Source organism: Macrobrachium nipponense, chromosome 30 (assembly GCF_015104395.2).
Source record: "Macrobrachium nipponense isolate FS-2020 chromosome 30, ASM1510439v2, whole genome shotgun sequence".
NCBI lineage: Eukaryota > Metazoa > Arthropoda > Malacostraca > Decapoda > Palaemonidae > Macrobrachium > Macrobrachium nipponense.
The window spans coordinates 16,743,257-16,765,756 of NC_087218.1; the positions used below are offsets into that span (position 1 = coordinate 16,743,257).

General features: G+C 38.6%; 1 protein-coding gene across 1 annotated transcript in view; it reads right to left on the reverse strand.

The window, feature by feature from the left end:
- The window catches only part of LOC135201982 (probable serine/threonine-protein kinase DDB_G0267514), a 45,947-nt gene that overhangs the window by 1,258 nt on the left and 22,189 nt on the right, over window positions 1–22,500 (reverse strand). The gene's annotated exons all lie outside the window — the stretch shown is intronic.

Consider the following 22,500-nt stretch of genomic DNA (forward strand, 5'->3'; position numbering starts at 1 on the left):
TATACATATATATATATATATATATATATATATATACTCTATATATATATATATATATATATATATATCTCTATGTCGTACTCTATTATTAATATATTATATATATATATATCTATATACTAATTATCTATACTCTCTCTATCTATATATAATATATATATATCTATAATCTATATATATGTATATATATATATCTGTAAACTCCAATAATTACTTTAAATGTTTCGTGTTTATGTCTTTTGTTTTCAATTCCGTCACGAAGTTCTCTGAAACATTCTTTTATCCCGGCAAGGTTTTGTTTGTGTTCATTTGTATAGTATTCACCATTTTTTTTTTGTGCCTTTCATTTTTTGTGGAGCGGACTACCCGTCTTCAGTGCTTCGTTTGTCGAACTGCCCCATTACGTGGTTATGCTTTCGCTCTCTCTCCTTTACCTGGAGTGCGTTTTTGGGCAGCGGGGCAGAGAGTATCGGCTTCCAACAGAGGAGGTCTTTCGGCTTTTTCAACGGCTTAATTATCGAAGAATATTTGTTGCCTGATCCTGCAGCTACCATTGAATTTGAGAGGCTCCTGCTAATGAATTTTAGCTTTACTTATAAGCATTGCTGTTGCTTTTGTGCTGCTGCTTGCCACTGCTGCTGGCTGTTGCCGTGTGTTTGACCTCCTGGAGTCGTCAGGAGGCCTACTAGTGGGCGAAGAACGGTAAGCGGACCGTATATGTTCTTCCCCGTCTGCTTACATAATATACAATTTACGTTGGCCTGGTGATCCCCTCGGTGCAAGAACACCCTAGTGATCCGGAAGTAGGACAATCGCTGTTGATGCGTTATACTAATCTTTTGATTACGATTCGGTGTGGTCTTTGAGAGCATATGCAAGAATTCTTCAGCTATTTCTTCATTACCTCTTCAGTGTAGTTTTATCGTCAATTTAGGACATATTATTATTATAAGGTGTATTATTATTAATAATTATTGTGAAATTGATTAGGATTAAGGTTTACTTCACTCTGCAAACTCCACTGTCGTATGCTAGGGAAAGTGTGTTTTTTCTGCCTCCTACACCTTTCTTTCTCTTCGACTGAGGTATAAAAGTTAGGTAGGCGCGTGATGGTTCGAGTGTTATTATTGTAAAGTAGCGTATGTGTTTTTTCAGTTCCTAAGAAACAAGCTTTTCGAGGACTACTTTTTGTAATTTAAGACTATTTTTGTCAATAAAATTTTATTGTTAAGTTTGATTCAGTGTGATCCCTCTTTGAGCGTTATTTGGCTTTGTGAATTTTGTGTCGCTGCTGGTTCTTTTGCTGCCTGGTATTTTGGCACTGAGCCAGTCTGGAAAAGAGCCCTGGATGAATATAAACAACATCTTAAGTTCATTACATAATTTGGCGACCTTTTTAGCTAGGATCCAGTTTAGCGGCATAATTTTCAACTGTAAACGGGCTCTCAGAGAGGCGGTCAAGCTACTGAACATATTTAGTGATTATTTCTATTTAATTATTCAGGATGCATTATTTAGAGAGTGAAGAAGCTGAGGTAGCGAACTTTTTGGCTAGTCCTAACTGGGAAGAGGATCTGCTTGAACTAAAAAGGGATCAATTGTGGTTGATTGCAGAGTTCTTGGATTTAAGTTTGGCCACTGAGGTTAAGAAGGGACCGTGTTATTTGAGGTCTTGAAGGCCGCGAGGACATATAGAGAGAACTCATAATAGGAAGGATGTTCTGGAAAGTAGTAGGCTGGATGAGAGTAAGCCTGGGAGATAGAGGAACTGGAAGGTGGAGGTAAAGAAAATCCTATTGATAGTGGTGATGACCATTTGGAAATTTTTGAAAAGAAAAACCAAGATGAAGGAACTGGAGTTTAAAGCTCTCCAACTTAGAGCGATGAAAGGGCAAAAGAAAGAGCATGAAATTGAGGTGCTTAAATTACAGATTAAGTTGAATCAGGGAAAGAATGGTAGCTATAATAATTCTGTGTTGATGAAACAAGGTTTAATATGTTCGCTGCGTTAAAAACTGGTACCACACTTTTCGAGGAGGAGGTTAATGAGTTTTTTTGTGTCATTTTGAGAAAAATTGCTAGGAAGCTTGCCTGGCCAAAGGATTGTGGAAACACTTAGTTCAGTGTCGTTTGGTGCAAAGCTCAAAGGGTCTATAATAATCTTAGTGACGATCTCTCCGTGGATTACGACACCGTAAAAAGTATTGTGCTGAAAGCTTATGATTTGGTGCCTGAAGCATACAGGCAGAAGTTTCGTAATCTGCGGAAGGATCTTGACGTCACCTATGTTAGTTTGCGCGAAAGAAAGTTCAGTTTCTCGATGACTGGCTGAAGTCAAAAGAAGTAGACAATTTGTTAACTGAAGAGCTCCTTCTGGCGAGGAATTTAAGAGGAACGTGAGTCGTGACTTGCGAATCATTTGAGGAGTTGAAGCTCGACTCCATTCAGGAAATAGCAGTTGCTTCCGACGAGTATGCACTTACCCATCGGAGGAACCCCTTAGGAAAAAGGATTAATCAGGATAGGTTCTCCCCCCATGAATATAATACACGTAGTAATAAACGTCAGTCTTCTAGAGAACATTAAGGTCAAAATAATGACGAGTCAGAAAAAGTATCTAATCAAGACAGAAGCGTAAGCGGGCTCGCGTAGTTTCGTAAACAGTCGTAGAATCGGTTAATGGTGGTGGTAGTAGTGGTAGAAATTTTGGTGGTAGTAGTAGTAGTAGTAGTAGTGTGAAGTGTTTATTGGTGCCACAAGACTGGGCACGTTAAGGCTAATTGTTACGGTTGGAAAAACTTTCAGGAGAGGAGGTCTAATCCAGTAAACATTGTTGTAGCTGAAAAACCGGCAAACTTAAAGCAAAGTATGGAACAGGAAAAGTGACTAAAATTTAAGAGGTATATTTCTGACGGGTCTGTGTTTTGTTGGTAACTGATGAAAAAACAAAGGTTTGTTTAAAGGTATTACGGGACTCTGGAGCAGCACAGTCTCTCATATTAAACTGCCGTTCCAAAGGATTTTGTATTTTCCAACGATGAATTTGTGGTGTGGGTGGTTTCCCGAACTCTATTACGTCTTGTCCTTTAGAGAAGTTTAATATTCACACCAAGTATTTTAAAGGGACTGCTAAACTGGCTGTGGTAGACAGTTTTGCCAGTTCCCGGTATTCACCTCCTCTTAGGGAATGATTTGGCTGAAGGTGAAGGTGCAGTTGATAATATATGTCCGATTTTGACTCTCCTGAATGTGACTTGTGAAGGCGATGATATTGAAACTAATTTTTATAAGCCTGTCTCTGTAGTAACCCGATCTAGAGCTCGGGAGATGGATCTCGAGGATGTTGACTTAGATTTATATCAAGTAGACAGACAAATGACTGACATGAGGACTGGTAGTAGTAATAAGAAAGTCATTAATTAGGATGAAATAAACTGGGACGCTAAGGCGTTCAAAATGGCACAGAGTAAGGAGTTTTCTAATTTAGAACTCGGCAATCCCGAGGATTTGACGAAACCAGTATTCGTCAAAGAGAGAGGTTTGCTCTACAGGTTGAGCAGGTCGGCTAATGCACCTGCCCACCAGGTAGAGTCCGTGCAGACAATTGGTTGTCCCGGAAAGGTACCAGAATAAATTGATGTATTTAGCACATGAAAATGATTTGTCGGGACATTTTGGTGTAGGAAACCTTTCAGAAGGTTTCTGACATTTCTTTTGGCCTGGGATGCGTAAAGGACATTAAGAGAGACGTATTATCTTGTGATGTGTGCCAGTTGTGGGGAAACCTAACCAGAAAATACCCAAGCTCCCTTAATTCCTATACCCTCCGTGGGGCGAACCCTTTCGGGAAGTGATAATTGACGTAGTGGGTCCCCTGCCGCGGACGCGCGGTGGGAATGAATATATATTGTCTATTGTTGATAGAATGTCTCGCTTCCCTGAGGCTATCCCATTGAGGAGTATACGGTCCGAAAAGGTTGTTGAAGTGTTGGTTGGTTTCTTTACCAGATTTGGTTTTCCTAAGGTAATTCAGAGTGACTGTGGCACTATTTTCACGAGTAGGTATTTTGAAAAGAAAATGAATGAGTTTGGTATTAAAACATGAAGTCTGCACCGTATCACCCGGAAAGCCAAGGCCAGGTGGAAAGGTTCCACCAAACCTTGAAGTCTGTGTTGTTGTTTGTTTTAGAGACTGGGAATGATTGGGATAAGGAATTACCTTACGCATTGTTTTGCAATACGATCGATCCCCAATGTGTCAGTGGGTCTCTCTCCTTTCCAGCTTATTTTTGGTCACTGTGTTCGAGGCCCATTAGATGTAGTGAGAGAACACTGGGAAGGAGAGACTCCTGAAATTAATGTATTGGATTATTTTTTTCAGATTTGCAGGAGAAATTGCTTAGAGCACGGTCTTTTGCTCGGGAACATTTGGCGATAGCCAGGCCTCGATGAAATTGAAGTATGACGTTAAAACACGAGATAGGCTATTTTAATGTAGGTGACAAGGTGTTGGTTTTACTTCCTATGCTGGCAATCCCCTGAAAGCGAATTCTCAGGTCCGTGGAAGGTTTCTGAAGAAAATTAACAATGTAAATTACCTGATTGAAACTCCTGATAGGAGAAGAAAACCCCCGTATTTGCCATGTTAATATGATAAAATCTTTTATTGACAGGTCTGTAGAAGAATCTGTAGTACCTATTTCTGTAGTTAGTGTAGAAAATGAAGAGTTTATGGGCGAATAAATTTGCTGTTAGCCCAATTGGTTTGGAAAATAATTCTGATGTTTTAAATAATCTGATACTAAATTTCAGCACTTAGATGCAGAAAAAGCTGCACCTCTAATTAATTTAATTAACTAATATAAAGATCTCTCTCAGGATGCACCTGGTAGGACCCATATTTTACAACACGACGTTGACGTTGGGGAGGCTCAGCCTATTAAACAATGTCCATATAGACTGAACCCCTCAAGAGAGAAATAGTCAGGAAGGAAGTTAAATACATGCTAGACCATAACCTCATTAAACCGAGCTGCGTCCTTGGAGCTCCCCTGTAGTTTTGTTTAAGAGGAGGGGAATGGTCAGCCTAGGATGTGTTTTGACTACAGCAAGGTCAACTCTGTAACAAAAACGGACTCGTTCCCTTTGCCCATTGGGTGGAAGACTGTATAGATAGAGTGGGATCTGCCCGTTATAATGAGTAAATTTGACCTGTTTAAAAGGATATTGGCAGGTCGGTCTTACGCCCCGGGCAAGGAAAATATCGGCCTTTGTGAGGGTGGACGGCCTCTATGAATGCGAGGTGATGCCTTTTGGCATGAAGAATGCCGCCGCTACCTTCCAGAGGCTGATGACTTCATTACATTGTGAACTGGAGGGTTGTGTGGTTTATATTGACGACCTTGTGATTTACAGTGATGATTGGGAAACTCATCTTAAGAGGATAAGAGCGCTATTCGAGGTGCTGAGGAAGGCTGGTCTGGTGATAAATTTAAAGAGTGATTTTGCTCTAGCGAAAGTGGTTTATTTAGGACATGAAATTGGCTTGGGTAAGATCGCTCCTAAGAGAGCGAATGTTGAGGCAGTTACAGCCTTCCCGCTCCTCGAAACAAGAGAGGTATTCGTAGATTTTTGGTCTAGTTGGTTATTATAGAAAGTTTATTAAGAATTTTTCTGACCTTGCTAATCCCTTAACTAATTTGTTAAAGAAAGATGTAAAATTTATGTGGAATAACGAGTGTCAGGATGCATTTGAAAAATTGAAAGGTACTTTAATAACCTATCCTTTGTTACGTTCTCCAGATTTTTCCTTGCCATTTGTTTGGCTACAGATGCCAGTGACACAGGTTTAGGTGCTGTCTTGTTGCAGGAGGGTGAGAATGGCACCTCGCATCCAGTCGCCTGCTTTTCCAAGAAGTTGTTACCGGCAGAGAGACGTTACTCAACAATTGAGAAAGAGGCTTTATGCTTAGTGAAAGCCATCATACATTTTGAAGTGTATTTATTTTCCTCAGTATGTCCAATTAAGGTCTTTACAGATCATAATCCTCCCTTAATTTTTTTTAATAAAAAAAAAAAAAATTTAAAGATAAAAATCAGCGTATTTTGCGCTGGAGTCTTTTACTCCAAGAATATAACCTTTCTATTTGTCACGTGGCTGGAAAAGACAACGTAGTCCCTGATGTTCTTTTCAGGACATTCGGTAATGAAAAGGATGCTGTGGCTATCCAGAGTAGTTGGTGAAGGGTATTAAAGGACTCTGCATCAATCCCATTTGCGCAATGTTTTTTATTTTTTTTTCGTCAGGTGTGGGAAGATTTCTTAATATAGTTTGAGGTTCACATTATTTATATATATCTTAAGAGTTGATATTAGTAATGTTTAAGGATAGTGGTTTTGGGTTTATGAAATATTTGTTTTTGATATCTTGCATTTACTTTTGTATGAATGAAATGAAAATTTTACTAGATATATTTTTTCCTATTTTGCTTTTAAAGCACAACGCTCATATTTTTGCTTGCATTACAAATTAATTGTTTAATATTGACTAGGAGTTACCTTTCTAAAAAAAATAATAAATTATTTTTTTTCCTTGTCCCGGGGAGCTGTAATCCATAATTACTTTAAATATTTTGTTCGTGGTTTATGTCATTTGTTTTAATTAAGTCACGAAAAGTTCTCTTGAAACATTCTTTTATCCCCGGCCAAGGTTTTGTTTGTGTTCATTAGCATAGTGTTTATTCACCATATTTTTTTTGCCTTTCATTTTTTGTGGAGCGGACTACCCGTCTTCAGTGCTTCGCTTGTCGAACTGCCCCATTACGTGGTTATGCTTCGCTCTCTCTCCCCTTTACCTGGAGTGCGTTTTTTTGGGCAGCGGGCAGAGAGTATCGGCTCCCCAACAGAGGAGGTCTTTCGGCTTTTTTCACGGCTTAATTATCGGAAGATATTTGTTCCTGATCCTGCAGCTACCATTGAATTTGAGAGGCTCCTGCTAATGAATTTTAGCTTTACTTATAAGCATTGCTGTTGCTTTTGTGCTGCTGCTTGCCACTGCTGCTGGCTGTTGCCGTGTGTTTGACCTCCTGGAGTCGTCAGGAGGCCTACTAGTGGCGAAGAACGGTAAGCGGACCGTATATGTTCTTCCCCCGTCTGCTTACAATTTACGTTGGCCTGGTGATCCCCTCGGTGCAAGAACACCCCTAGTGATCCGGAAGTAGGACAATCGCTGTTGATGCGTTATACTAATCTTTGATGAAGAATTCGGTGTGGTCTTTGAACATATGCAAGAATTCTTCAGCTATTTCTTCATCACCTCTTCAGTGTAGTTTTATCGTCAATTTAGGACATATTATGGTAGATCTAGTGTACCTATCCGCGGCGGCCCAGAGTATGGCAGTTGCGGTTTTTCTATGCAGTTTTAACTCCTGAACAATAATTTGAAGTAATATTTATTCGGACGACTCTAATTTACCTTTGAACTCTATCCTACGGTAAAGGGGATCCCCATTGGGAACCGGGGTTTTGGGTGGGGACAAAACCCAGACTCTATCCTACGGTAAGGGGGACCCCCAGTGGGAACCGGGGTTTTGGGTGGGGAGAAACCACTTGGGGGGGAGTTTTTGCCGTGTTATTGTGATATTTCCCACATTTATCACTTTTAAAAACACGAAATACAGGCGGAAATAAGAGATAATAAAACTAGCGATAGTAGAGCCGTTCCACATCCATATTCATCTACTACTACTACTACTACTACCACCACAACACTGAATCCTACTACGCATGCGCTAATGCTACTGCGCATGCGCTAACTGTAAGGGCTAACTGTATATTATAAAAGGGATTAGTACCTAGAATCCGACACACCTGGAAGATAAGAACCTTCCCAAACAAGCATAAACAATGGTGCAATTAAAGGTTTAAGACAATCATCTCAGTCATACAATCTCCGACAATTAAAGGATTATAGGTGACAGGTGTGTCGGATTCTAGGTACTAATCCCTTTTATAATCCCTATCTGTCAGTTTATACGACCTTCTTGTAATTGTCTTTTCTCGTATTTTTGTCAGTATCTGCTCAGTAAAGGACTTTTTAAAGTCGAAAGATCTTGCAGACTCCTTCGTTTATTTTTCCTTCGTGCCATTTATCTTTATTTATGTCATATCAACATATACATACATCGAGCTACAATGTCCTTTAATATCTAATTCGCTCTACCTCGGAATAAATATATTTTCATATATGCTTAATATATATTAATTCCGAGGTGGAGCGAATTAGATATTAAAGGACATTGTAGCTCGATGTATGCATATGAATCACGGTAATGTGATATGACTTATATAAATGCTACGTGTTGTCAAAAAGCACTACAACGCTACCGGAGTCGAGTTGGGTTGATGTTGTCTCCAAACCAACGAATTACTGAGCGCGAAAGGTATTTGAGGGTGAGAGACGGCATAAACTTATAGCCTCTCGGGGGGGGGGAAAAATGATGGGGTAAGGTAAAAGCTTGCTTCATGACGTTCCTGGATTTGAATGCCTTCTTGGGTTCGCGCCCGGGACCAGGCAAATCTATTCTCCGTATAAAAAAAATTCCCCTTCGGTTAATATATATGAAAATATATTAATTCCGAGGTAAGGAGCGAATTAGATATTAAACGGAACATTGTATCCGATGTATATATAAATATGTGTGTGTGTTACCGAGATTCTAACCTTGGTACAATCTCAAAAGAAAAAAAATATGTGTTGGTAGCAATGACCTTATAGCAGCAAGGCACTGAGGTGACATTCTAACACTCTCTCTCTCTCTCTCTCTCTCTCTCTCTATCTCTCTCAATCAATCCAACCGATCTCACACAATTGCTTAAGGTAAGTAAAATCTGACTCGTGAACTACAAAAATACATTTATTTAAGAACAAAAGGATTACCTAAATAAATCCGGTTCTTAACAAATTGTTAACCGCATAAGTCAAAATTCAATCCACCTCTTTCTCTACAATTAACGTTAGTTTAGTCATAAAACGGAGGGTAACTAGAAACGTCATAGTCTTCCACACCCCCCCCCCCCCCACCCCCCCCCCCCACACCCCGCCCCCGAACCATACCCGCAGAACTATCAGCTAAGTTCCCATTTCCAAGATAAGTTCCCTCCACCAGAATCATCTTGGGAGAGACGAAGTAAAATCCCACATAAATCAATTTGCAAATAAATCAAAATGACATAAATCAAAAGGTCATATTATGGAAAAGTACACCTCTGAAATAAAGGTTTAAAATACAAAAGAGACAAGCCACGCTTGGGCTTAAAAGTAAGTGAGCTTACCCATTCAACCGAGCGCACACGCACTTAATTAAATTCAACTTAAAGATGGCCATCTTGGCGCTTTGCCAACTTTGTATAGTTCTCCATCTTAGTTAGCTTACTCTCCCATTACGTAAGGGAAGAGCTCGTACGTACGCAGCACGAATTCACTCACAAGACACTCCCTAGTATATGACGTCAGCGATTCGTCACAAGTTCATTACACTGGATAGAAACATGACGTCATAACAGCTCCATTATCACGCCCATAAAATCTATTCAAAAACCAGATTCTTGCTTCCACCTTTGCACGGATAACACGTGGTTCTGTTCTCTTAGGCAGCGACTTCCACCTGGCACCACCAAGGAGGTTGCGTCAACATTTTCGGAGCTAATGCTGATCTGTCCTTTGAAGACCTCTTTCCGCAGAGAGTCAAAATGATGACATCTTCGTTTCAAAGAATGTCACTGTTCGTCACATTCGCTTATCAACCTTCAGTTAACAAAAAAAAAAAAAAAAAAAAAAAAGAATATTGTTTGCAATACGTGTTTTATGTTTATTGTACTCTTCTAGATATTAATTAAATTTGTAAATCTTTTAATTTATTATATATATATATATATATATATATATATATATATATATATATATAATATATATATATATATATATATATATATAAGACTTATGCTTTACTACTGTTTTGATTAACGTTTATTAACACACACACACACACACACACACACAGAATCCTCAACTCGATTGATGTCTTTTGTTTAATGGAGGTGATAACCAGTGCATTAGAGACTGTTCAGGGAGAATGTCAAAATAACCTTCGACTCGACACTTTCAAAAGGTGTCGGTTGAGGCGTTTTGTCTTCCTGATTGAAGCCGAGGTCTGGAAGTCCCCGTTAAAATTAATTTGAAGTCGTAAGTTAGACCATATCGTCTCTTGCACCCGTGCGGTGCTAGGATTGATGGCACAGTTAGTCTCTCTCTCTCTCTCTCTCTCTCTCATACACACACACACACGGTTCCATAAATAGTATTTGAAGATAATATTGAATATCAAGACTGATAATGTTTCAAGGATTACGATGTCTCAAAGACTTAGTCCATCCTAAGAGGAGACATCGTGTGCTCACTTATCTCTAGAAACAGGTTTTACTGTTTGTTACAGTGTCCCTAATGATCTTGTCTAGCAGTTTATTCCACTGTCACATAACTTGTATGTGAAGAAGTTCCCGCAATGAGATGCGTTGTATCTCTTCAGATGTTTCTATTAGTTGTCCTGGCAATCGTCGTGTTTCTAGGCCATACATGTTCAGGCTCTCTAGTCGTCTTTGGTAACCTATTTGCCTGATGGATGGAATTAACATTGTGGCTCTTGCTTGTACTCCTTCTAATCTATTTATATCCTTTCTTAGTGTTGGTGACCAAAACTGTACTAGTACATGTTCAAGATGTCGTCTAACTATTGTGTGTAGAGCTGTAGCACGTTTCCTTGTTTCTGTATCTGAGCTGCCTCTTTAGGTATCCCACTAATTTCTGTGCCTTCTTTTCAGCTTTTATGCTCAGTTTTGTGAGTTTAAGTCCTTGGTAATAATAACCCCAAGGACCTCTTCTTGTTCTACACCGTCATTCCCAAGCATCATGTAGTTGGCATGAGGGTTGTTTGTTCCTATTTGTGACACTACACTTAACCACATTAAAAGGCATTTGCCATCTTTTTGACCACTCTCCTATTTTCTTTTGATAATTTCTTAAACTTTCTGCTGTCTCTGGGTCTGCTGCATTTACACATAGTTTGGTGTCGTCTGCAAATTTGGCTATGCTGCTAATTAATCCTACGTCAATGTCATTAATATAAATAAAAAAACAAGAGGGGGCCAAGGACAGAACCCTGAGTAACTCCGCTTGTCACATCTGCCTATTCTGATTCTTCGCCATTTATTACGACTCTGTTTTCTATTAGTTAACCACTCTTCGATCCAGTCTGCTATTTCTCCTACAATTCCTAAAGCTCTATCTTTTTTCATTAGATTCTTGTGTGGAACTTTGACAAAGGCCTTTTGGAAATCCAAGTAGAGTATATCAATTCCTCTACTACTGTCGTAAATACCAATCATGTTATGGAAAAAACTCCAAGAGGTTTGATAGGCAGGATCTGTTTTGTCTGAAGATTGTTGGCTGTTTAACAACTGGTTGTTTCTATCAATGTAATCCACAATTAGATCTGCAATTATGGACTCGAAAATCTTACAAGGGACCGATGTTAGACCGATTGGTCTATAATTTCCTGACTTTTCTCTTGCACCTTTTTTGTAAACTGGGGCACATTACCTAGTTTCCATCCTTTGGTTGCCTTTCGTTGCTCTGCCGTTTTTCTGTAGAGTTTATATAGGTGAGGAACTATCTCCTCTTTTAGCTCTTTAATTTCTCTTGGATGAATCCCATTCGGACCAGGAGATTTGAACTTCGTTTAGTTTTTCTCTTTTGTTTTTAACGTCGTCGTCTGTAAATATTATTTTGTCAAGTGGTTCTGCCAAGGTTAAAATTTAAATCCGCGCGCAAGAGAGAGAGAGTCCTTTCCCGTGTGCAGTGCCTTTTATCTGGTAATAATACCTCGGCTTCGCAACCACCTCCAAAAATGATCGTATTTCCTCCTCTTGCTTATCTGACCCACAAACGTCTTACGCTGGTTGCTTTTCTATTATCATATTTCCTGAATTTTCGAGATGTCTCTCTCTCTCTCTCATTAAGGTTGAAAGTTTTCTTTGCAGCATCCATGCGCGTGTGCATTATGATTCTCAGCAGTTATGAAACCTTTCTGGTGTCAGTGAATTCACTGCTGCAAACTCTCCAAGCGTGGTAAAATAAGTTTATTATGAAAACTATTAAATAGACCCATTGTTAGAAATGTGGGAACGAACGAGACACCGATTCTTTCGTTGGTTTCTGTGCAAATGTAATTATTCCTTGTCCATCTTCTACGTTTGGGTCTTGGAAATTCTCCTTCCTTTCTTAGCCTTTTGTATGATGCAACAGAAGCTGGAGAGAGAGAGAGAGAGAGAGAGAGAGAGAGAGAGAGAGAGAGAGAGAGAGAGAGAGAGACTTTCTCTCCTCATCCTGTTTTGCTCTCAATATTTTATGACAGAGCGACTTTAAAAATTATAAACAGATGAGAGTTCCTGATGTCATCTGCGTCGCTTCCGGGAACTTTACGAGGTTGTCATCGTCAGATGGAAAGGTATATTGGAAGTTTTATTCCCTCTCTCTCTCTCTCTCTCTCTCTCTCTCTCTCAGGAATACGCGCACACTATTTATTTTCATAGGAGGTTGAGAAAGGTAATTGGAAATTAGGGGTGGGGTCATCTGAAACGTAATGGGAAATAAAAATACCGATCATTATGAATCTGCCGATTGAACCATGAGAGAGCGGTACTCAAGCCGATCACAAGCCCGGATAAAAGAGGAGGGACATGAAAAATTGGCAGCTCCTCTTTAGAGCGAACAATCGATATAATAAATAATGAAACTCTGAACAAGCTGTAGCGAGGTCCCAGTGCATATTTTAAGATAACCTACACCCATTCACCTCCATCTCGTCTTCTATTCATTCATAACAATAAAGATAATTGGTTGTAGTGTTTCGTCGAGAGCCACCTCGTTCTCGTCTATACGTCATGTAAGGACAACGCTGATTGGTTGTCTCTTCTGAAGGCTACGATTCGCTACATTTTTTCCGCTTAATGGCTCTAAGGCAGTAGATCTCAACCATGTTTGGCCCATACACCCTTTCACCATATGTCAGCATGCCCGCCCCCATCCCCCTTTTCCTCAAAAAGTGCATTCCAAATAATATGCACAAAATACTAACACAAACACACAAGCTAGTGGAGAGAAAGCCCAGCGTGACCTCTCAACAGTGCGGAGTGCGGACGATGCCACACCGCGTTTTTTGTGGTTCCAGAGGTATTTTGAGCCTGCCAATCTGTGGTCACAAATCATCACCCCCCCCCCCCCCCCCCAACACCCCCACCCCCCCACCCCCCGAAACTCTGAAGCCCCCGTAGGAGAATTTTCCCCCTGGTTGAGAACCACTGCTCTAAGGCTTTCATGATCCTGGTCCATCGTCTTCCTCTTCCTCTGCTCAGAATGCGTTGGCAGTTGTGACACTGTTTTATACATTGTTGTCTATACGTTATGTAAGGACGGCGTTGATTGGTTGTTTCTTCTGAAGGCTTTGATTCGCTACGTTTCCCGCCGAATGGCTCTAAGGCTTTCAAGATCCGTTTCGTCTTCTTCTAATGTTCAGGGTGAGTAGGAAGTTGTGACTTTGTCGACATCTCTTGGTGTCATTTTTTTTCTTATTTTTATTCCCAACTTCTCAGGAAATGCTTAATAAAACTTTCCAGTGCTCTGTCTGTTTGGCTGCCCTTACTTATATCTGTTGTGTGTCTGTGTGCTTGTTCTGTGGAACGGAAAAGAACACAGCTGGCTGTCTTCTTGATTTTTTCTGTAGGAAAAGTGATGCCTATAACTCTTCTTCGAATAAGTCTGTGCATTTATCATACCATTCTTCCTCATATTATTGGTTTGCTTCAATCCACATTAGGCTTATTACCTGCGCACGAAATCCATGAACCTCACATTTTAGCATGAAGGACATAATTTAAGTATTTTGAAAATTTGTTACGATGACATTAAAATTCGGTTAATTCATCAAGTAAGTCTCTCTCTCTCTCTCTCTCTCTCTCTCTCTCTCGTCTCTCTCTCTCTCTCTCTCTCTCTCAAGTTGAACATGCTTCTGCTGGAAGGGTGCTCTCTCTTCTTAGAGGTTTAGGAATTGTAGAAGTAGCAGACTGGGTCGAAGACTGGCTAACTAATAGAAATCACAGAGTCGTAATAGACGGTGAAGAATCTGTTTGGGCAGATGTGACGAGTGGAGTTCCTCACGGTTCTGTCCTTGCCCCACCGTTGTTTTATATTTACATTGATGACATTGATGTAGGCTTAACTAGCAGGATAGCCAAATTTGCAGATGACATCAAACTAGGTGTAAATGTAGCAGACCCAAATACAGTTGAAAGTTTAAGAAATTATTTAATGAAAATAGGAGAATGGTAAAAAAATGACAAATAACTTAACATGGATAAGTGTAAATTATTTCAAATAGGAACAAACAACCCTCATGCCAACTACATGCTGCTTTGGAATGAATAAATAGTGTAGAACAAGAGGAGGACCCTGCAGTCATTATTACCAAGGACTTAAAATCCAGAAAATAGTACATAAAAGCAGAAAAGAAGGCACAGAAACTAGTGGGATACATAAAGAGGCAGTCCAAATACAGAAACAAGGAAACGGTGCTGCAGCTCTGCACATCAATAGTTATACTCCATCTTGAATAGGCAGTACAGGTTTGGTCACCAACACTAAGAAAGGACATAAATAGATTAGAAGGAGTACAAGCAAGAGCCACAAAGTTAATTCCATCCATCAGGCAAATAGGTTACCAAAGACGACTAGAGACCCATAACACCTAAGGGTTAGAAACACGACGATTGCGAGGACAACTAATAGAAACATTCAAAATACTAAAAGGCATAACAAAAGTAGACAGTAACCTATTTACATTAAACGAAAACCAGACAAGAAATAATGAGTGGAAACTAGAACTGAAGAGATACAACACATCCCATTGTGGAATTTCTTCTTTCATACAAGATATGTGAGACGTGGAATAACTGCCACCAGACGTTGTAAACAGCAACAGTGTGGAAGAGTTTAAAAGAAAGCTAGACAAAATCATTAGGAGGACACTGTGAATGAACAGTAAAACCTGCTCCTAGAGATAAGTGAGCACACGATGTCTCCTGAAATGGACATTATAAAGAAGTCTTTGAGACATCCTTATCCTTGTAACTCTCTCTCTCTCTCTCTCTCTCTCTCTCTCTCTCTCGCCAAATTGCAATTTGTCAAACTCCCCTGAACGAAACTCCCCTAAAAACCTTTCAAAACTCGAAAGTTCAAATTGGTTCCAACACGAACTATCACGAATATTCTCTACGAATTTCCACCGACGAATTCCTCACATGTCAACTTACCTGTTAGATTTGACTGCTCAAGCTATTCCTTCAGTTTCCAGTCACTTTATTTTTTAGGAGTGATCCTGAAAGTATTATGGAGAGTAGGGACAAGTATCTTTGTCCTAGGCCCTATAACATGCTTTCTAATCTGTATTTTCAAAAAGTTTACCATCTCAAACTTGTGACAACTCGTTTGACTGCATTTAACTTATCTTAATCTTCCATTAACCGGTGAAATTATTACTATTTATATTCATCCTGTAAATCTGGGTATAATCGAAAAGTTATTAATAACCTAAGAAATATTTTCGTATTTGTAGAAAGAACCTATATTTATCGACCTCGGTCTAAATTTTCGTCTACCCACCTTCCCTCACAATGGTCGAGAGAGAGAGAGAGGAGAGAGATAGAGAGAGAGAGAGAGAGAGAGAGAGATGATTGGGCTAGGGATTTAGAGTACGCCAGAAAATTGGAATATTTGCTGTTTCCGGACCATGACAAAGCTCAGCAGTTTTTTGAAATAATGGAGAGTATTCCGTCGTCGAGGGTGACTGAACAATGGTGATGTGTTAAGTCCTGTTTCGCTTGATGTGGGCATTTCCTTTAGTCGTATTTTATTAGGACGTTGCACAAGAATCCTTAAGATGTAATGAATTATTTATGGTTGCGCGCGCAAATATTTCACATACGTCTCCACTTAGCTCTACATGAGTCAGTGTTATAAGCCTAGAGTGACAGACACTGATATGCGTATTGTTTACCAAAGCTAAGCTTCTAGAGGACTCTATTAAGACTGATGCTTTCATAGGTTCGGTTCAAGGATCAAGTCCCATGGAAGCCTGAGGGCAAAGGCGATATATAGTCGCCTTGTTACTAAGTCGATGTTTTCAGGCAACTTGTCCAAATTCTTCAACTTCTCATTGCTGTAATTTTCGTTGCAGTTAGTCCTAAGCCTTCTTGTGGGATTATATTTTAACAGTTTTGTCTCTTCTTCAATAGAAGCCTAACTTGGACAATACTTATATACAGTTCTTGTATCTTTTATATCCGTAGACCAACAGGCACCCTTATTCAGAGTCAGTAACAGGGTCTGCTCACAATGGCGGTACTAAAACCTATCCCCGCCCCAATTGTGAAACGTCATCAGTTACAAAAGGACCATATCTTTATGAAACTATACTTACGATAACATTTTCATATAACTATTTTTTGCGATGGCGTTTATATAAATTTTCCTTTTATTGCATGTTGCCGTATACTACGTTAAAGTACAAAGAATGCTCTTTCAAATGATATATAGACACATTACAATTACGATTACTTTCAAATCACATAAGCGCGCACAGAAAAAATTATCTACGCACCACAAAAATGTGCAATTACTTCATCCGTCAACCTACATACATTCACGTTTCGTAGCTTAGCTGACTAAGGGATGATGATAGAAAGAAACTGAAAAATGTATTAGAAAGCTAATAAAATTTATTATATAATGCATAAACAAAATTGATAGGTGTTCTCAGATATTTTCGAGGAATTCTAGGTCAAAGACGGACCAAAATTTTTAAATTTTATGTAAATATTTACCACATTTTTCTTACATGATTTTTCATCTTATTACGTTTTGCCACATACCATGTAAAAGTTCAATGAATGCCCTTTCAATTGGTATATGACACATTACAATTACAATTAATTTCAAACCCATAATCGCGCACAGAAAATATTATCTACGCACGCAAAAAATTATAAAAAATTAAGCGTTCATGGGAGATCTGAAATCTAGCCCCGCCCCTTGTGAAACGTCATCAGATACATCCAGCCAGACTGACGAATACCTTTTTGTACTTTTTTTTCGAAAAAATTATAATCGTTTTAGGCATGCATAATTAATACTTTATGTATACAGTTTGTGTTATATGTAAACTTATGTGTTTCGGAAGTATATTCATGTGATATGAAAGTGCTAATGAGAAATTTGCGGGAAATGTGTTCCCTGTATCATTTTCTTCATCATTTATTCCTTTGATACCTTATATCGTATATGATGTAATTCTTATACTTTTGATATTGTTTTCTTTTTTCTTTTTGGTGGGCCAAGTCGTGCAAATGCAACTGCCATTTTTTACACTGCCCTGTATCCACATTTTCTTTGTATTTATTGCATAACAATAACTATTCACAATAAGATTTGGAAAATATAATTAATCTATCATTCTAACCTTTATCATAAAAACAGTTGGTTTTCAAAGTGAGGTATGAACACAGTGACAGAACTAAATACATTTCTTAAGAATTATTTAAAATCTTGCTACTATTACTACCTGAAAGAGAGAGAGAGAGAGAGAGAGAGAGAGAGAAGAGAGAAGAGAGAGGAGAGAGAGAGAGAGAGAGTTTGTCATGGTACAATGGACTTGAAGAGAATACAGCAAACCAGTATATAGGTAAGTAAATAAATAAGTAAGAATAAACATATGAAGAAAGCTGGAGTAGCTATGTGTTTCAAACTGGTATATTTTTGTGTAATAAAAACAAGGTTTGGGGACTAAATGAGAGAATGGGTATTAAAAAAACAATCCAAACATGTGACCTCTACAGATTTTATCATCAAGATTTTATGAAAAAACACCACGCGACATGGATTATATGTATAAAAACAAAGGGTTCTTTAAGAAATTCAGTAGAGAAACTCTTGTGACGTCACAGTATTAGCTCCGCCCCCACTTGCCAGTTAAGCAGACCCTATATACTTTGGAGGGTTATTAAAAAACATCAAGCATGTTACCTCTTTACAGGTTTGATCAGATTTTATAAAAAAAAAACCATGTGATATGGATTATATGTATAAAAACTAAAGCTTCTTTAAGTAATTCAATGGAGAGGCGCGAGTCGTGTTACTCTTCTGACGTCACAGTATTAGCTCCACCCCCACGGCCGAGTTGAGCAGACCCTGTTATTTTGACCCTGCCCTTATTTATTCTCACAATTGAATATCTCGGTGTGATAAATATATAACGCAAGAAATTCTTTTGTTGGTGTTTCGTATTGTTTCTTAGCTGCAGTTCCGGCACCAACTACCACGATACATAAATGAAGATCTAGATTAGTATTTCTCCCATAATCATAAATATTCCCCGAAAGCTTCCACGCTGAGGTTTATTAAGTAAACTTCAATACCTTCTCGAGTTCAATCCGGCGAATGGACCTCGATGGAATAGAAGGTAGAGATAAATGCCTTTACATTCTCTGATTTCCCTATGGCACTCTCTCTCTCTCTCTCTCTCTCTCTCTCTGTATGAAACGAGGTCTCTTAGCTCTCATATGTGACTTTTAAATTTAAATCGATAGACAAAGAAAATGGGAAAAATTAAACTTTGAAACAGACCGTTTTCTGTTCACTAATCTTTGTCGTATGTTGACCAAGAGTTCGTTGGTTTGTTGTTGTTATTATTGTATTATATTATTATAGTTCTGAAGACATCAAAGTGTGTCAAGCAATCATTGCTTTGTAACAGGTGCTGCCAATTGCCTTAAGCTCAAAGAGCAGTTGTGCAACCAGACATAGGCCTATATGCTACTATCGCTTATATCCTGCCCTTTTTATTTTCAACCATCCCTCAGCTCTGTGTTCCCTTCTCTTGTATCTCACACTAGAGATCCATTTAATTACGGTTACAGTACTGGATACAGTATTGCGCCATAGATTGAGTTATTAGAAAGCATTTCTTGTAACTAACTGGAAGGCTCTGTCCAAAATTGGTCCACTTATTCTAAACCTTGGTTTGGGATTGAAACGTTTACTTCAGAATCGTCTTGGGATCTTCCTTTAAGAGAGAGAGAGAGAGAGAGAGAGAGAGAGAGAGAGAGAGAGAGAGAGAGAGAGAATCATCCATTCAGGCAGGATAGTTGCAGAGAGAGAGAGAGAGAGAGAGAGAGAGAGAGAGAGAGAGAGAGACCGAAGTCCTGATTTCTCCTCTGTGCGCTGGTTCGAATCCACGAGGGGACAGAAACTATTATCAACTGTCCCTGAAGACAGCGTTTAGGGATCACGTCATGTGAGGGGAGGACCATTAAATAGTGTCCTTAGTAGTGGGGTAGTGCCGTTAATGCACCTAATGAGGTGCACTGTAGGCATTACTTAAGGTTCTTAGCAAAGTCCTTTCGGCCCCTATCTGCAAACGTTTTCATTCCATTTACTGTACCTCCATTCATATTCTCTTTCTTCCACGTGACTTTCCTCAACCCTTTTCCATCAATTGTTTCATAGTGCTTTTTCAACTGCAAAGGGTTTTTCTCCTGTTACGCCTTTCAAACCTTTTTATTCTCAGTTTCCCTTTCAGCGCTGAATGACCTCATTGGTACCTGAATTCTATTTTCTATCCTTTTCTATTCTATGAAATAGTGTCGTCCCTACGTCCCTACACTATGATTCATGAAGAGATCGGAGAGAGGGTCAATTTAAATTGATGCTCTGAATAAAATTTGAGGTTTGTGATTTCAAATGATGAGAGGAGAAGGTAAAGAGAGGTTTCCTCTGCTTAGCGAAACCGGAGCTCATTCCAGAAAGAAACTCCTTCGCTCTTTCCTTCTGGACCGAAGAAAAGGACTTTCTCCTTCTCCTGACAATCTGCAGAATAAGCCCACCAAGCAGGATTATGGGGATATCTCTTGACTGGAGCGGACTTATTGAGAGAGAGAGAGAGAGAGATATTATAATTGGCAAGTAACTTCGAGAAGAAGAATGGAACTACTATCACGATACCATTTCATCAACTCTCTCTCTTCATTCATCTCCCATACTACCTAGGAAACAGGTAGACAGACGAATTGTAAATATTGTCAAAAGTTCTATGAGAGAGAGAGAGAGAGAGAGAGAGAGAGAGAGAGAGAGAGAGAATGTATATTCATTTAGTACTCATTTGCATATTTCCATGAGCATAAATATCTGGGGAAAAGCTGTGTTTATAATCCCATAGAACTTGAGTTTCATATTTTATGTTCCCGAGGCAGCAAATATTGAGATAAGATAACATTCAAATTCTTTTTTAATCCAGTGGTGAATTTGACGACGTACAGAAATAACTGATTCTCGTTTATTCTTATATGAATGAGAATCGATTTTAATTTATCCTCATGTCAATGAGAATCACTGATTCTCATATAAATGAGAGTCGAAGTTTCTTTTTTTGTCTAAATCAGCGGTAAAAAAAATCTTTATTAAGCAAGCTATGAATATTTAAATTAGGTTGGTTTGGTGACGCTGATACAGTTCATAAATATAAACATTTATTTTATTTTATTTATTTTTACGTCAGAACTGCTCACTTTTTTCCATCATTTTGTCCGGACGCGAGCGAATTGTATCCGCATCAGTGCCTTAGCCGTAAAAGCATGCCAGGTATTAAATAGTTTTTTTGATTTTTTTATTTTTTTTTTATCCGTTTTATTATAAAGGTTCGGAATATATGGAGCATAAATTGGGTGCTCAAAATGTTCATTTTCTCGTTTCCAATCGGAGTACGGGAATAAAAAAAGCCCCTCTCTCTCTCTCTCTCTCTCTCTCTCTCTCTCGTCTCTCTCTCTCTCTCTCTCTCTCTCTCTTCTCTCCTCTTCTTCCCATTAATTTTTTTCCTTTATGGATTTTGCGTATTCTTTTTTGAAATTTCCTTTATAAGTTCATCTTAATTATACTTTAAAATATTCAGTTGAATTATCTGATAGTTCAGTTAATTCCTCGATAAATAAGGCCTTTCTATTACAATCGATTGATTAAAATCATTTGGAAATTAGCTGATAATACTAAACCGAATATAAGGTACCGTATTTGACTGCATAAGACGCACCATCATTTCAGCAGGTCAGATTCAGGAAAAAAAAAAGTTTTGTGTATTTAAGCATTTATTGTTGAAAACAGTAGCTGTACATTACAAGAAGAAACATAGCTGTATAAAAGCAATTCGGCAGTAGAGGTAAGCAATAAGCATACACAAAACATCTCAATGGCTGGAAATAATAATAATAATAATAATAATAATAATAATAATATCAGTAATGATAATAATAATAACAATAAACGCAATTTGGAAGTACAGGCAAGCAATAAAACATACATAAGACATCTCAATGGCAGGAAATAATAATAATAATAATAATAATAATAATAATAATAATAATAATAATAATAATAATAATAATAATAATAAAAATAAATAATAGTAGTAGTAGTATTAGTAATGATAATAGTAATAATAATAAAAGCAATTTGGCAGCGCTGGCAACGATCATACCGTAGTTTTATTCCTCGCCAACAGATGGCATTACTGGTAAGGCGGAGCGTCGATCAGCTAATGTTATAAACGCAAGTCGCAGCATTCAGATTAGATTACTTTCATTTTTACGAATTCGTTTTTAAAGCACCGGTAATAATGCAATAATGCCAGCAATAAAATAGGATGCATGGAGTTTTTAGGGTAGGTAAAAGTACTGAGCGTAAGCTGGGTTTAGTGAGCGCCAGGAGAGACCTTAGTCCTATCCTACGGAGGTCCTCAAACTTCACCTACGATGTATAAGACGAAGGGCGATTTTTTGAGCCAAAATTTTGAAAAAAAAAAAAAAAAAAAAGTGCGTCCTATATGCCGTCAAATACGATAGTCTTCATAAGAAGTTGGTTCGATTTTACTTTCACTTTGCTGGCTTCTCAGGTCTCATTGTGATTCATTACCGTTCACACCCACCTCCTCCTAAGGTTCTTGCAAGTTTCTCAGCTTTGATTATTCCCGAACTCTTTTCTTTCTTCACTCTTTCCAATCACTAAAATCATCCAATACTCTCAGGACCCAATATCTTCAACATCTTTCTCAAGTGAAGGCTATGGTGTGTGTGTGTGTGTGAGAGAGAGAGAGAGAGAGAGAGAGAGAGAGAGAGAGAGAGAGAGAGAGCAGTTTACAGTACAAATAAACATTCACACGAAAACATAAAGTTTTTGAATATATGTAGGTTCGTTGAACGAGAGAGAGAGAGAGAGAGAGAGAGAGAGAGAGAGAGAGAGAGAGAGAGAGAGAGAGAGAGTTTCAAAGGACAAATAGCTTCCTTTTC